This window comes from Engystomops pustulosus, chromosome 6, assembly GCF_040894005.1.
Source record: "Engystomops pustulosus chromosome 6, aEngPut4.maternal, whole genome shotgun sequence".
In the NCBI taxonomy this organism is placed as follows: Eukaryota; Metazoa; Chordata; class Amphibia; order Anura; family Leptodactylidae; genus Engystomops; species Engystomops pustulosus.
The window spans coordinates 183457770-183472233 of NC_092416.1; the positions used below are offsets into that span (position 1 = coordinate 183457770).

Below are 14464 nucleotides of genomic sequence, written 5' to 3' on the forward strand. Positions count from 1 at the left end.
ATGTTAGAGACAGCAGAGAGACAATCACTAGTGTTCTGGATTAAGGCCGGGGTGATGTTTCGTGCAGAAGTATAAAGCTGGGTGTCATCAGCATAAAGATGATACTGGACACCAAATCTGCTGATGGTTTGTCCAATGGGGGCAGTATAGAGAGAGAAGAGAAGAGGGCCTAGGACTGATCCCTGAGGAACCCCGACACTGAGAGGAAGATGAGAAGAGAAAGATCCAGAAAAGGAGACACTGAAAGTGCGGTCAGAGAGATAGGAAGAAAACCAAGAGAGTGAAGTGTCCTTTAGGCCAATGGAGTGAAGCATCCTAAGGAGGAGCTGGTGGTCCACAGTATCGAACGCTGACGATAGATCCAGGAGAATGAGGAGAGAATAGTCACCTTTGGATTTAGCAGTGAGGAGATCATTGGAGACTTTAGAAAGAGCAGTTTCAGTGGAATACATAGAGCGGAAACCAGATTGTAGGGGGTCAAGGAGGGAGTTAGCTGAGAGATAGCGGCTTAGTCGAGAATAGACCAAGTGTTCCAGGAGTTTGGAGATGAAAGGGAGGTTAGAAACTGGTCTGTAGTTAGTAGTATTGGATGGGTCCAGAGAAGTTTTCTTTAGTAAAGGGGTAACAATAGCATGCTTGAAAGAAGAGGGGACGACCCCAGAAGAGAGAGAGAGATTGAAAATTTTAGTTGGGTGAGAAGTGACTGCTGGGGAGAGAGACTGTACCAGATGTGAGGGGATGGGGTCACTGATGCAGGTAGTGGGGCGAGCAGAGGAAAGGAGCCTAGACACTTCTTCCTCTGTGACTGGCTCAAAGGAAGAGAGTGAACAAGATAAGGTATGGGAGGGAAGGGGATTGGAGGGATGAGTGGATTGAGCAATTATTTCCTGGCGGATACAATCAATTTTATCCTTAAAATAGGCGGCCAGATCTTCAGCCCCAAGGTCTGTGACAGGTGGCTGCACCTTTGGTGTTAGTAAGGAGTGAAGGGTATCAAAGAGCCTTTTGGGGTTGTTAGAGAGAGAGGATATGAGATTAGTAAAATAGACCTGTTTAGCAAGGTGGAGGGCAGAGTTATAAGTTTTTAGCATAAATTTGAAGTGAAGAAAGTCTGCAGATGTGCGCGATTTTCTCCACAGACGCTCAGCAATCCTGGAGCCTGTCCAAGACATTTGCCTCGCTTGGCTCCTGCCTTCCAAAGACAGCTCCAGTCTCCAGTCGTACCATCTGTGGAAGAGTCTATGGAGGTGGATAGAGCCAGACTATCTCCCCAGGAGCGTCTCAGAAGACGTCAAGGAAACCTCTGTCTTTATTGCGCTAGTCCTGAGCATTTTCTTGGGTCTTGTCCTATCCGACCCCAGCGTCCAGGAAATGCCCACACCTAGGGTTTTTGGTAGAAGCGTCCCTAGGTGTAAGCAGTGCTTCTCCACGCCTGTTGATTCTGGTGCTTCTCAGCGTTGGCACTGGTACCCAGACCCAGGTCTCTGCCTTATTGGACTCCGGCTCTGCGGGGAATTTCAAGAATGCCACACTGGTTTCCCGGTATCACATTCCAGTGGTCTTACTTGATAAGACTGTTATTTCTTCGGTTAGTGGACAAGTGCGCTCTGACCTGGTACGTTACCCCACTGAGCTGATAACCATGTGGGTGCTTTGCATATGGAGAGTTTGTCCTTCCTGGTTTTGCCAAGCTCTACTTCATCCCTCCTGCTAGGTCTTCCGTGGTTGCGATCCACATTCCAGTCCTTAATTTGAGGACAGGGGAGGTTATACATTGGGGTCCAGACTGCCAGTCTCGTTGCTTGGAGGTTCCTCATCCTGTGTCTGTCATGTTAACTTCCATGGTCGACAAGCCTCTGAAGAGTCTTCAAGCGTGCTTTGCCAATGTTTTCTCTGAGAAGCAAGCGGAGGTCCTGCCACCACACCACCCCTAGGACTGTCCCATTGACCTGCTGCCAGGTACGTCTCCTCCACGAGGACGGGTATATGCGTTATCTGTGCCCGAGGCTATGTCTGCCTACATAAAGAAGAATTTGCAGAAGGGATTTATCCGCAAGTCTTCTTCCCCCGCTGCTGCTGGGTTCTTCTTTGTATCTAAGCAGGATGGTTCCCTCCGTCCGTGCATAGATTATATCGGTCTCAATAAAGTCACGGTGAAAAAAGGCTACCATGTGCCTCTCATCACCGAACTTTTTGATCGCCTACATGGTGCCAAGGTTTTCACCAAGCTAGATCTGAGAGGGGCATACAATCTCATCCGCATTCGGAAGGGCGATGAGTGGAAGACGGCTTTCAATACTTGTGACGAGCATTTTGAGTATTTGGTAATGCCTTTTGGACTCTGCAATGCTCCAGCAGTATTCCAATAATTTGTTAATGATATCATCAGAGACTTGCTCTACACTTGTGTCATTGTTTACTTGGACGATATTTTGGTGTTCTCTCCTGACCTACGGTCTCACCTGACCCACGTCCGGCAAGTTCTCAGGCACCTAAGGGTCAATCATTTATATGCCAAACTTGAGAAATGCCAATTTCACCAGAGTAGTCTTCCGTTTCTGGGATACATCATTTCTGACAAAGGACTACAGGTGGATCCTTCCAGGTTGACTGCTGTACTTCAGTGGCCTCGCCCAGTGGGACTTCGTGCGGTACAGAGATTTCTGGGCTTCGCCAACTATTATAGTCAATTTATTCCCCACTTTTCTTTTCTTGTGTCTCCCATCGTGGCACTGACTAGGAAAAATGCCAATCTTAGACACTGGCCTCCGGTGGCTGAAGAAGCCATCACTAGGCTGAAGTCTGCCTTTGCCTCTGTGCCAGTACTCACAAGACCTGACACGGAGAAACCTTATCAGTTGGAGGTTGACGCCTCATCTGTTGGCGCCAGGGCCGTCCTCACCCACAAGGGGCCCAGGGGTCGTACCCTCACCTGTGTTTTTTTCTCCAAGACCTTCACAGCTGCTGAGAGGAATTACTCCATTGGTGATCGGGAATTACTGCCCATAAAATTAGCGCTATCTTCTGGAAGGAGCTCATCATCTGGTCCATATTTTTACTGACCACAAGAATCTCCAATATCTGCAGACCGCTCAGCGTCTTAATCTTCGTCAGGCTCGTTGGTCTCTCTTCTTCTCCCGATTCGATTTTCTGATACATTTCCGTCCTGCAGAGAAGAATGTTAAGGCTGACGCGCTCTCTTGTGCTTCGGATATTGTTGGGGAGGATCCTGTTCCTAGTGGAAAGATTATCCCGGCACTTGCTCCACAGACTTGCAAGACATACGAAAGTAAAGATTCTCTTTTATTGAATACACGAAATAAAACTGAGAACACGTATCCAAAGAGTCCAATACACAGACTGTGTGGTCTGAGTATTGGACTCTTTGGATACGTGTTCTCAGTTTTATTTTGTGTATTCAATAAAAGAGAATCTTTACTTTCGTATGTCTTGCAAGTCTGTGGAGCAAGTGCCGGCATAATCTTTCCACTACGTCTTCGTGTTCCAGCCTTCACACTGATCCACGAGCACCTGCACAGTATCAGTGACAGAGCAACAGGAAGGGGTGAGCTGAATCGACACCTTGGGTGTGTTTTTTGATCCTGTTCCTAGTTACATTATTACTCCTGAACGGCTGGTTCTGGCCGCTCCAGTGGACATTCGGCAGCTCCATTCAGGCAAGATGTATGTCTGACCTGCCTTTCGGAGGAGAGTTTTGACTTAGGGACATTGCTCTCGTGTGGCTGGGGTGCAGCGTTCTGTAGCCCTTATATCCTTCACTATTGGTGGCCATACCTGGCCAAAGATGTGCAGGATTTTGTGAGTTCCTGCATTTCCTGTGCTCGTAACAAGCCATCACACCTCAAACCTGCTGGTCTCCTGATGCCGTTGCCGATACCCAGCCACCCGTGGACTCACGTGGCCATGGACTTTGTCACGGACCTTCCATCGCCCTCTGGGAATACTGACATCTAGGTGGTAACCGACCGGTTCTCGAAGATGTCCCATTTTGTCCTGCTGCCAGGTCTGCCGTCTGCTCCAAGCCTTGCCAGCCTGTTCTTCACCCACATCTTTTGGCTGCATGGACTTCCATTGCACATCGTTTCAGACCAAGGGGTTCAGTTTGTCTCTCGCTTCTGGCGATCTCTGTGTAATCAGCTGCAGGTGAAACTGGACTTTTCTTCTGCGTACCATCCACAGTCTTATGGACAGGTAGAGAGAGTCAAACAAACTCTGGGCTACCCACCAAGATGACTAGTCTGCTTTATTGCCATGGGCGAAGTTTTCATATAATTCCCTGGACTCCAAAACTTCTGGTTCTACCCCCTTCTTCATCGTCTATGGACAGCATCCACGCCCTCCTCTTCTTCTGCCTGTGTCCACAGATGTTCTTGCTGTTGAGGAGTTGGTACGTGACCTGAAGTCCATCTGGGAGCAGACTAACCTTTCATTGTTGCAAGCTTCCACCCGTACCAAGCTCCAGGCTGGCAAGAAACGCAGGCCTCCTCCTGGTGACAAGGTTTGGTTATCCGGTAGGTACATCCAGCTGAAGATTCCAGGGTACAAGCTTGGCCCACGATTCTTTGGTCCTTTCGAGGTTCTGTCTTGCATAAATCCGGTGTTATACAAGCTGCCTCTTCCTTCCACCATGCGCATTCTGAACTCCTTCCAAGACTCTCTACTCAAGCCTGTTGTGCTGAATCACTTTTCCCGGCAAGTATCTCCACCAGCTCCTGTGGCTGACTCCTCAAACATCTATGAGGTGAAGGAGATTCTTGTTATGAAGACTGTGAAGGGTAAGCGGTTCTTCTTGGTTGACTAGAAGAGGTTTGAGAGAGATCTTGGGAGCCTGAAGACAACATTTTGGACCATGATCTTCTTCTACAGAAATTTCTCCAGCCTAAGAGGAGGCATAGGCCGAAGGGTGGGGTGGGGTGTGGGGGGGTACATATAGCAGCTCGCAGGCGTGGGACCACCGCCACTCACCTTTCCCCGTACCGGATCCTGGGCTCAGCCCCCTAGGAGACGGGGACACGTGACCCCTCCGTGTTCCTGTGTTACCAGTGTTCCTCCATGCTGCTGTGTCCTGTGTGCCCGTGTTCCAGTACCTCGGATTGGACTCTGAAGTTGCATCTCTGCCGCCTGCCCTGACCTTGTTCCTGGACCTGACTACGAGATTATCTGCCATTTCTGTACCTCGATCTTGGCCGCCACTGCAGACAAGTCACGCCTGTGGAACGACCTGGTGGTACCACGTCGCAGCTAGTCCAACCCGATTTGCAGCAGGCTGTGGTGAAAACCGGGTACCACTTAGACTCCGGTCCCTGGTAGTGGCTTGTGTCATCATCTGCAGTGGTCCAGAGGATCCACAACCCCTGAGCCTGACAACGCCCTACAATAGTATTAGAAAATAATTTACACAATACACAAGATTGTGACGTGGGTGAAGAATTCATGGGATACAATCACTAATTTTGCAGATGCACTACGAGTAGCTACCTGGATAGTAAGTGCTTTTTAAAGGAAAGTGCTATTGCATGAGAGATTGTGTTCAATGGTTCTTAAAGAAATAGAGTCATAAGAAATTGAGTGCGAAGTTCAGGTTTTGGAGAGTTATGATGGGGTTCCTGAAGATGATACAACTGTCTTAACCCCTTAATGACCGCCCTATCTGCTTTTTAAGGTCGGTCATTAAGGGTCCTGCAAGTGCCATGTCGGGATGTGATATCACTGCCCAGACCCGACACTAACAACCGGGATCAGAAAAACTCTGATCCCGGGTGTTTAACCCCTTACACGCCGCAGTCAAGCATGACCGCGGCATGTAAGTTTTCCCACTGTGGATCGGACTCCCCCACTGTGTGCTTACCGTGGGATCCGATCCCTCCTGCTGCAACCCCGCAGGGTTCCGCCTCCTGGCAGGACCCGGCTGTATGTAACTGAGCATGCTCAGCATTATGATTTGGTATCACCGCCTCCGTCTCAATCTGTACAATAAATTTAAATCAATATTGAACCTGCTCGGTGAACGACGAAAAAAAAAAAAACCTCGAGAAACTTCCCATAATAAAAAATTGGATATCAGACACCTTCACAAAAAATGTTCTAAAAAGGGATCAAAAAAAGTTACGTTCCCTAATGATACGACTTAAAGGGAACCTGTCACCAGGAGACCCATTTTTACCACTCCCCCAGTCCCCACAGAGCATAGAGCATACACTGCCAAAGTGTTTTTGTATAAAAAAAAATAGGTTTTACAGAACAAAAGATATGTTATTTTGTACCTTTCATTAGCATCTGCTGTGTGACTAGGCAGTTGCCAATTTGGAGGGTCTGGAAAGGAGCAGTCCCCCCCCACCCTTGGGAAACATGTGACCTTTTCAAATATATGAATAACTCCCCACACTCGGGATTGGCTGTAGAGGAGCAATGGGGCATTGCTAAGCCAAGTGATGGGTGTTTTCATATATTTTTTAAAAGGTCACATGGAGTAGCTGTTCCCCAAGGGTGGGGGGGGGGGAACTGCTCCTTTCCACCCCCTCCCAATAGGCAACTGCCTAGTCACACAGCAGATGCTAATGAAAGGTACAATATAACATATCTTTTTTTTCTGTAAAACCAATTTTTAATACAAAATCACTTTGGCAGTGTATATACAGGCGGTCCCCTACTTAAGGACACCCGACTTACAGACAGCCCATAGTTACAGACGGACCCCTCTGCCCACTGTGACCTCTGTTGAAGCTCTCTTGATGCTTTACTATAGTCCCAGACTGCAATGATCAGCTGTAAGATGTCTGTAATGAAGCTTTATTGATAATTCTTGGTCCAATTACACCAAAAATTTTGAAACTCCAATTGTCATTGGGGCAAAAGAAAAAAAATTGTCTAGAACTTCCATTATAAAATATATAGTTTCGACTTACATACAAATTCAACTTAAGAACAAACCTCCAGACCCTATCTTGTATGTAACCCGGGGACTGCCTGTACTATCCTCTGTGGGGGGGGGGGGGGGGGAGAGGGAGTGCTAAAAATGGGTCTCGTGGTGACAGGTTCCCTTTAAAAGAACAACTCTTTTCGCAATATAAGCCCTCAATCAGATCTGACAAAAATACAGAAGTTATGGCCCTAAAAATTTGTCAATAGTAAAAACAATGCGATTTTGTCCAATTTTGGTTTTGCTCAGGAAAATTGAGCAAAGATAAGAAAAACTACCGTATATACTCGAGTATAAGCCGAGACCCCTAATTTTACCACCAAAAACTGGGAAAAACCAATTGACTCGAGTATAAGCCGAGGGTGGGAAATGCATTGGTCAGACCACCCCAGTATATATGTATTACCAGGGCCGGATTATAGGCGGGGCTCCCGGGGCTCGAGCCCCGGGGCCCCCACCATTTTGCCCCCCCAGGGGGCCCCCACCAGATCGCGTCCCCGGTCCCTGACTTCTCCGCCGCCGCCTCCCTTAGTCGTCCGCCCGTCACCACCTCCACGCATATCCCCTTGCATTGCCTGCCCGCCCACATGTCCGCCCCCCGGCACAAGTTACGCCTCCCCACCCTTCAGCTGCATGGCCGAGCCGTCCGCAACCTTCCCGCCCACCCCGCTGCATTGCCAGGCATCCCCGCCCGCTCGGAATCCCGCTCGCGCTCCCCCCCCCTCTGGAACAAGCATCCTTACCTTGCATCCCCACGCCGCCACCCCACCTCCTGCCCGAACAGACAGCCATCCTCCACTCCTCCCCGCTGAAACTTTCATCCGCCCCCCCCCCCCCCCCCCGCCGGAACATCGAGACGTCCTCCGCTCAGAACGCTGCCCCGCTGGAAGATCCAGCCATCCACCGCTCAGAACGCCCCCCCCCCCCCCGCTGGAACATCGAGCCAACCTCCGCTCCCCGCGCCCCCCCCCCCCCCCCGCCGGAACATCCAGCCATCCTCCGCTCAGAACGACACCCCCCCCCCCCGCTGGAACACCGAGCCGTCCTCCGCTCCACGCCCCCCCCCCCCCCCCCGGAGCAAGAAGTCGTCCTCCGTTCCGCCCTCCCCCCCCCGAACAAGCTGTCAATCTCCGCAAGGACCCCGATGCCAGCCCTACCCCCGCCCGCCCGCTGGAACAAGCAGCCGTCCTCAGACCCCTCCCCCCCGCCTGAACACCCTCCTGACGGGACAGTCGAACACCCTAAAATGGTAAGTATACATTACATATTTATTTATCTGTGTGTATATATGATGTATATTGTGTGTATATACTGTGTATATATGTATATACTGTGTATATGTGTATATATGCATCTACTGTCTATATATTTATATACTGTGTATATATGCATCTACTGTCTATATGTGTATATATGCATCTACTGTCTATATATTTATATACTGTGTATATATGCATCTACTGTCTATATGTGTATATATGCATCTACTGTCTATATGTGTATATACTGTGTATATATGATTCTACTGTGTATATAAAGTGTATATTTGTATATACTGTGTATATGTGTATATATGCATCTACTGTGTATATGTGTATATACTATGTATATATGCATCTACTGTGTATATGTGTATATACTATGTATATATGCATCTACTGTGTATATATGTAAATGCTGTGTATAGATGAATATACTGTATTTATACACGCATATATTTGTATAAGCATATATATGTGCACATTTAAATATATGCATATATATATATATATATACACAATATCCAAAAAATTGAGGCAGCACTTCCAAGTCAAAGTGAAAAAATGGAAGGGTTTATTCACAAACCGGCGACGTTTCGGTGTTTATCACCTTTTTCAAGCTTGAAAAAGGTGATAAACACCGAAACGTCGCCGGTTTGTGAATAAACCCTTCCATTTTTTCACTTTGACTTGGGAGTGCTGCCTCAATTTTTTGGATATTGTGTATATACAAGTCTTTTACCAGGACTGGTGAGTCTCTGCACCCCCCCCCCCTTTCTATAGGGGCATATGTATATGCAGCATGTGTGTATATGGTGTTTTTACACTGCATGTATATGTATATATGGTCAGTGTATACTGTATGTGTGTATATATATATATTGTTTATAATGTGTATGCCGTATGTGTGATGTATATATACTGTATGTGTGTGTGAGTTTGTGTATACTCTGTGTATTAGTGTATAAATGTATATGGGTACATAAATGTGTGTGTATACTTGTATATATATGGGTGCAAGCATACGAGTGTAGAACTTTATGTGTGTTTATAAAGGTGTGTATATATCAGTGTATAAATGTGTGTAATTGTATAAACTGCGGGCTGCATGTCTGGTGCGAGCTGAGGTGTATGTTAAATGGGACTGCATATCTGGTAGGGGTGAAGGTAGATACAAAGATGTGTTACTGGGGGTGATGCAGCTGTATGTAGCTGTGTTACTGGGGGTGAGGCGGCTGTATGTAGCTGTGTTACGGGGGGTGAGGCGGCTGTATGTAGATGTGTTACTGGGGATGAGGCGGCTGTATGTAGCGGTGTTACTGGGGGGAGGCGGCTGTATGTAGCTGTGTTCCTGGGGGTAATCCGGCTGTATGTAGCTGTGTTACTGGGGATGAGGCGGCTGTATGTAGCTGTGTTACTGGGGGTGAGGCGGCTGTATGTAGCTGTGTTACTGGGGATGATGCGGCTGTATGTAGCTGTGTTACTGGGATGAGGCGGCTGTATGTAGCTGTGTTACTGGGGGCGAGGCAGCTGTATGTAGCTGTGTTACTGGGGGTGAGGCGGCTGTATGTAGCGGTGTTACTGGGGGTGAGGCGGCTGTATGTAGCGGTGTTACTGGGGGTGAGGCTGCTGTATGTAGCTGTGTTACTGGGGGTGAGGCGGCTGTATGTAGCGGTGTTACTGGGGGTGAGGCTGCTGTATGTAGCTGTGTTACTGGGGATGAGGCGGCTGTATGTTGCTGTGTTACTGGGGGTGAGGCGGCTGTATGTAGCTGTGTTACTGGGGATGAAGCGGCTGTATGTAGCGGTGTTACTGGGGGTGAGGCGGCTGTATGTAGCGGTGTTACTGGGGGTGAGGCTGCTGTATGTAGCTGTGTTACTGGGGGTGAGGCGGCTGTATGTAGCGGTGTTACTGGGGGTGAGGCTGCTGTATGTGGCTGTGTTACTGGGGATGAGGCGGCTGTATGTAGCTGTGTTACTGGGGGTGAGGCGGCTGTATGTAGCTGTGTTACAGGGGACCAGTCGGCTGTATGTAGCTGTGTTACTGGGGGCGAGATGGCTGTATGTAGCTGTGTTACTGGGGGCGAGATGGCTGTATGTAGCTGTGTTACTAGGGATGAGGCGGCTGTATGTAGCTGTGTTATTGGGGGAAGGCGGCTGTATGTAGCTGTGTTACTGCGGGGATAGTGGATAGTGAGCAGGAGGACGTGTATGCACGCTGCACTGAGTGGGGGCCTCCACCAGATTTTGCGCCCAGGGGCCCCCACCATCCTTAATCCGGCCCTGTGTATTACCAATCGGGATAACGCTTACAATGTATTCACATAAGGTCCCTATACTAACCAAAACATAAGTACCAAATTCAAGTATACAGAACCACAATAAAATTCTAAATTCATCAAAAGTAGATAAATTGAACAGTATATCTTTATTTCTATTTGTACACAAAACTGGCAATCAACAATCAATATTAAAAACATCCCATAAAAACAAAAAGAGTGGTGGTGGTCAATACAATGATCAATATTTGGCCATATTAGGCATACAAGTAAAACAGGGAGAAATATCACGGTATAACCAGAGTTCAGAGCCTTAACCAGGCATTCTACACTATCTATTCATACCACAGTAAGGAGACTCCCCGACCACCACCACAGCACCCCGACGCACGTTTCGCCGTCGCTTCCTCAAGGGGGTGTGCTGTGGTGTGGCCCGTGTATGGCAGATATATACAGGTAAGACCGTCCCCATAATTGTCAAATGGTCAATAGAATTCACCTACTGACCTGTGGTGTATAAGGATGGATCCGGTAGCCACGCGTGCGCATCCCCGCGGCACTGACACACACATCCGGAGGTCGGGCCGGAACTCCGCAAGACAAATGACGCGCAGCACTAGCGCGTCATCGTAGTACGGAGCCCCGCACTCGCCAACAGGATGCGCATCCAAGGGACCTGACTGGGGATCCTTCCCTTGTGGGCACTGCTCGGTATGTCCACATATTACGAAAAGAAAAACATTTCAAGATTCTGTAGGGCAGCAGAGTTTTAATATTGTTCATTTTGTCAACTGTAGTACCACTGGGGTTGTCTACATCATCTACTGTCCATGTGGGCTGCAATATGTTGGCATGACTACACGTCAATTGAAAATTCGTCTTCAAGAGCATATTGGAGACATCCGTTCAGCAGGTAAACTTTCACCCACAGACCTTGAAAAGATTGCCAAACTTAAACCTGTTCCAAAACATTTTTTTGAACATCATGAGAGTAGATGGCAAGACTTGAGGGCATTCGGTATAGATAAGATTGTTTTGAATGCCCGTGGGGGGGACATCTTCAAGAAACTTGAGAGAATCGAACTAAAATGGATAGTGAAGTTGAATACTACATCTCCAAACGGATTGAATGAAAAACTTTCCTTCTCCCCTTTTATATGACTTTGGCCCTCAGTCGTAATTTTTAATTGCATGTACATACATCTGCAACAGTGGCCTAGTGTGTGGTAATTTTATATTCAGGTTGTACTTGGTTGACAACTGTTTTTGGAGCCTCTTCTTAATTTTTAATATTTGTATTTCTGCTTTTGTTTTCCTTAGGACCCCTATGGGAAAATTGGTCCCAAGGGATTGAATATTCATCTATTCGGATTTGACAGCATCCGTTAATTGAATTCATCCTACGCATATTGATTTTGCGTTGCTTCCTCATGGTGGTGTTCCATCGTATATGTCCTTTTGACATGATCTTATGTATATGATTAAATGGGGGGACGTTCTCCTCCTGCTTGCATTACTTTTTATTTCTCCATTATTCAGCGTAATTACATTGCATTCATATTAGGCACTACAACACTTTATCATTGACACGCATGCACTTTAATGTATATATTTGGACTAATGTTAGTTCACAAATCAATTTTTGCTTATAAGCACTTTATTCATTCTATAATGTCACTTGATTGACCTATTAGAACGTTAGTATTGCCTTCACTAGTATCTCTTATTTCTATCCATGTCGTTATGACAGGATTTTAAATGGAACTTCTATTATTGAGTTGTTATCAAAATAGGATGAGACACTTTTTTACTCACTTACATACACTAGTTTATATACCTACCTATTTTTCACATATATGGTAGTATAAAAATAAAAATATTAATATTTTGAAAATACACTTCATCATGTTACTCCACAATTTCCATGTATAAAGTTGGTTTTTAATCATGGATGATATAGTAAATGATTTATATAATATGGTATTGTTATATGTAATGTGCGGTCTCACTACGTTTTTCTCACTTTTAGTGCACAGCACAATCACATCACGAGTCACGGTTTTATTTTATTTTATTTTTATTTTTTGTAGTTTTTATTTTTAGCACTGGTCACTTTTTTCACCCATTTAATAAAGTATAATGTATTGTATTTATAGCGAAGAAGATGCATGTATGAATTATAATGGAACACTTTCATGACAATACTCTTGACGGGTATACATAGTCTCATCTTTTTAGCATCATAATGGGATATGACTCCATTGATTTATTGCTCCGATCCTAGGGCTGCCCTCATTGTCGCCCATATTACAGATGGCCGGCGGCAGCGCATTCACGCGGGGCGCATGCGCATCCTGTTGGCGAGTGCGGGGCTCCGTACTACGATGACGCGCTAGTGCTGCGCGTCATTTGTCTTGCGGAGTTCCGGCCCGACCTCCGGATGTGTGTGTCAGTGCCGCGGGGATGCGCACGCGTGGCTACCGGATCCATCCTTATACACCACAGGTCAGTAGGTGAATTCTATTGGCCATTTGACAATTATGGGGACGGTCTTACCTGTATATATCTGCCATACACGGGCCACACCACAGCACACCCCCTTGAGGAAGTGACGGCGAAACGTGCGTCGGGGTGCTGTGGTGGTGGTCGGGGAGTCTCCTTACTGTGGTATGAATAGATAGTGTAGAATGCCTGGTTAAGGCTCTGAACTCTGGTTATACCGTGATATTTCTCCCTGTTTTACTTGTATGCCTAATATGGCCAAATATTGATCATTGTATTGACCACCACCACTCTTTGTTTTTATGGGATGTTTTTAATATTGATTGTTGATTGCCAGTTTTGTGTACAAATAGAAATAAAGATATACTGTTCAATTTATCTACTTTTGATGAATTTAGAATTTTATTGTGGTTCTGTATACTTGAATTTGGTACTTACACCCCAGTATATAGCCAGCCCCCTATAATATACAGCTTGCCCCCTGTAGTATACATCCTGCCCCCAGTAGTATACAGCCTGACCCAGCCTGCCCCCAGTAGTATACAGCCTGCCCCCAGTAGTATACAGCCACCCCAGCCTGCCCCAGTAGTATACAGCCTGCCCAGTATAAAAAAAACCAAAAAACTTATATACTCAACCTCCGGTGGCCCCGATACGCAGCGCTGCTCCCCCGATGTCATCGCGGCTCCTCTTCTGGCTTCCCGGCTACTCTTCTTGCTTCAGCGCCCGTCTTTTGTCTTCCTTAACATCATGCTGGGTGCCGCCATCGTTCTCTCCCGGGCGGCGCTAGTATGACACGCCGCTGCTGATGTTAAAGACGACAGAAGACGGGCGCTGAAGCAAGAAGAGGAGCCGGGAAGCCAGAAGAGGAGCCGCAATGACATCGGAGGAGCAGTGCTGCGCATCTGGGCCATCGGAGGGTGAGTATATAAGTTTATTATTTTTTTAGTCCATTTTTAATTATTTTTTACTCGTATTGCCAAGGGAACGTTTTTCAGCACATTTTTTTGTGCTGTAAAACTCGGCTTATACACGAGTACATATGGTATATAAATGAGGTATCACCGCATTCGTAATGAACCAGAGAATACAGATAAAATATAATTTTTTTACGTTACGGCGAACAGGGGGGAAAAATGTTAAAAATCCAAAATAAAAATTGATGATTTTGTTTGTGTCCCCTTGAAATAGTTAATAAAATCTCATGAATAAGCTATAGACTCCCAAAATGAATTATCTATACATCGTAAATAATAAGCCCTCATATGTTCACATTACCAAAAAAAATAAACATGTATAGGTGGTACAATGTGACAATACAAATCTGCTGTGAGTGGCGCCTCCTTTCCTTCTATACTCGGCCGTGCGCCCATACAGCAGTTTACCACCACATATGGGGTATCAGTGTACTCAGGAAAAATTGGGCATCAAACGTTGCAGTGCGTTTCATCATTTAATTTATTCTGAAACTGTCAGTTTTGGCCT

The 14464-nt window shown here is 46.6% G+C and overlaps 1 protein-coding gene and 1 long non-coding RNA gene across 2 annotated transcripts in view; one reads left to right on the plus strand and one right to left on the minus strand.

Annotated features, from left to right (window-relative positions):
• LOC140065435 (uncharacterized) overlaps positions 1-14464 on the minus strand; it is a 255509-nt gene that overhangs the window by 18648 nt on the left and 222397 nt on the right. The gene's annotated exons all lie outside the window — the stretch shown is intronic.
• Positions 11143-13339, plus strand: LOC140065452 (uncharacterized). The gene is made up of 3 exons (XR_011847918.1): positions 11143-11188; positions 11275-11390; positions 11798-13339. It is a non-coding gene; the product is annotated as an uncharacterized lncRNA (long non-coding RNA).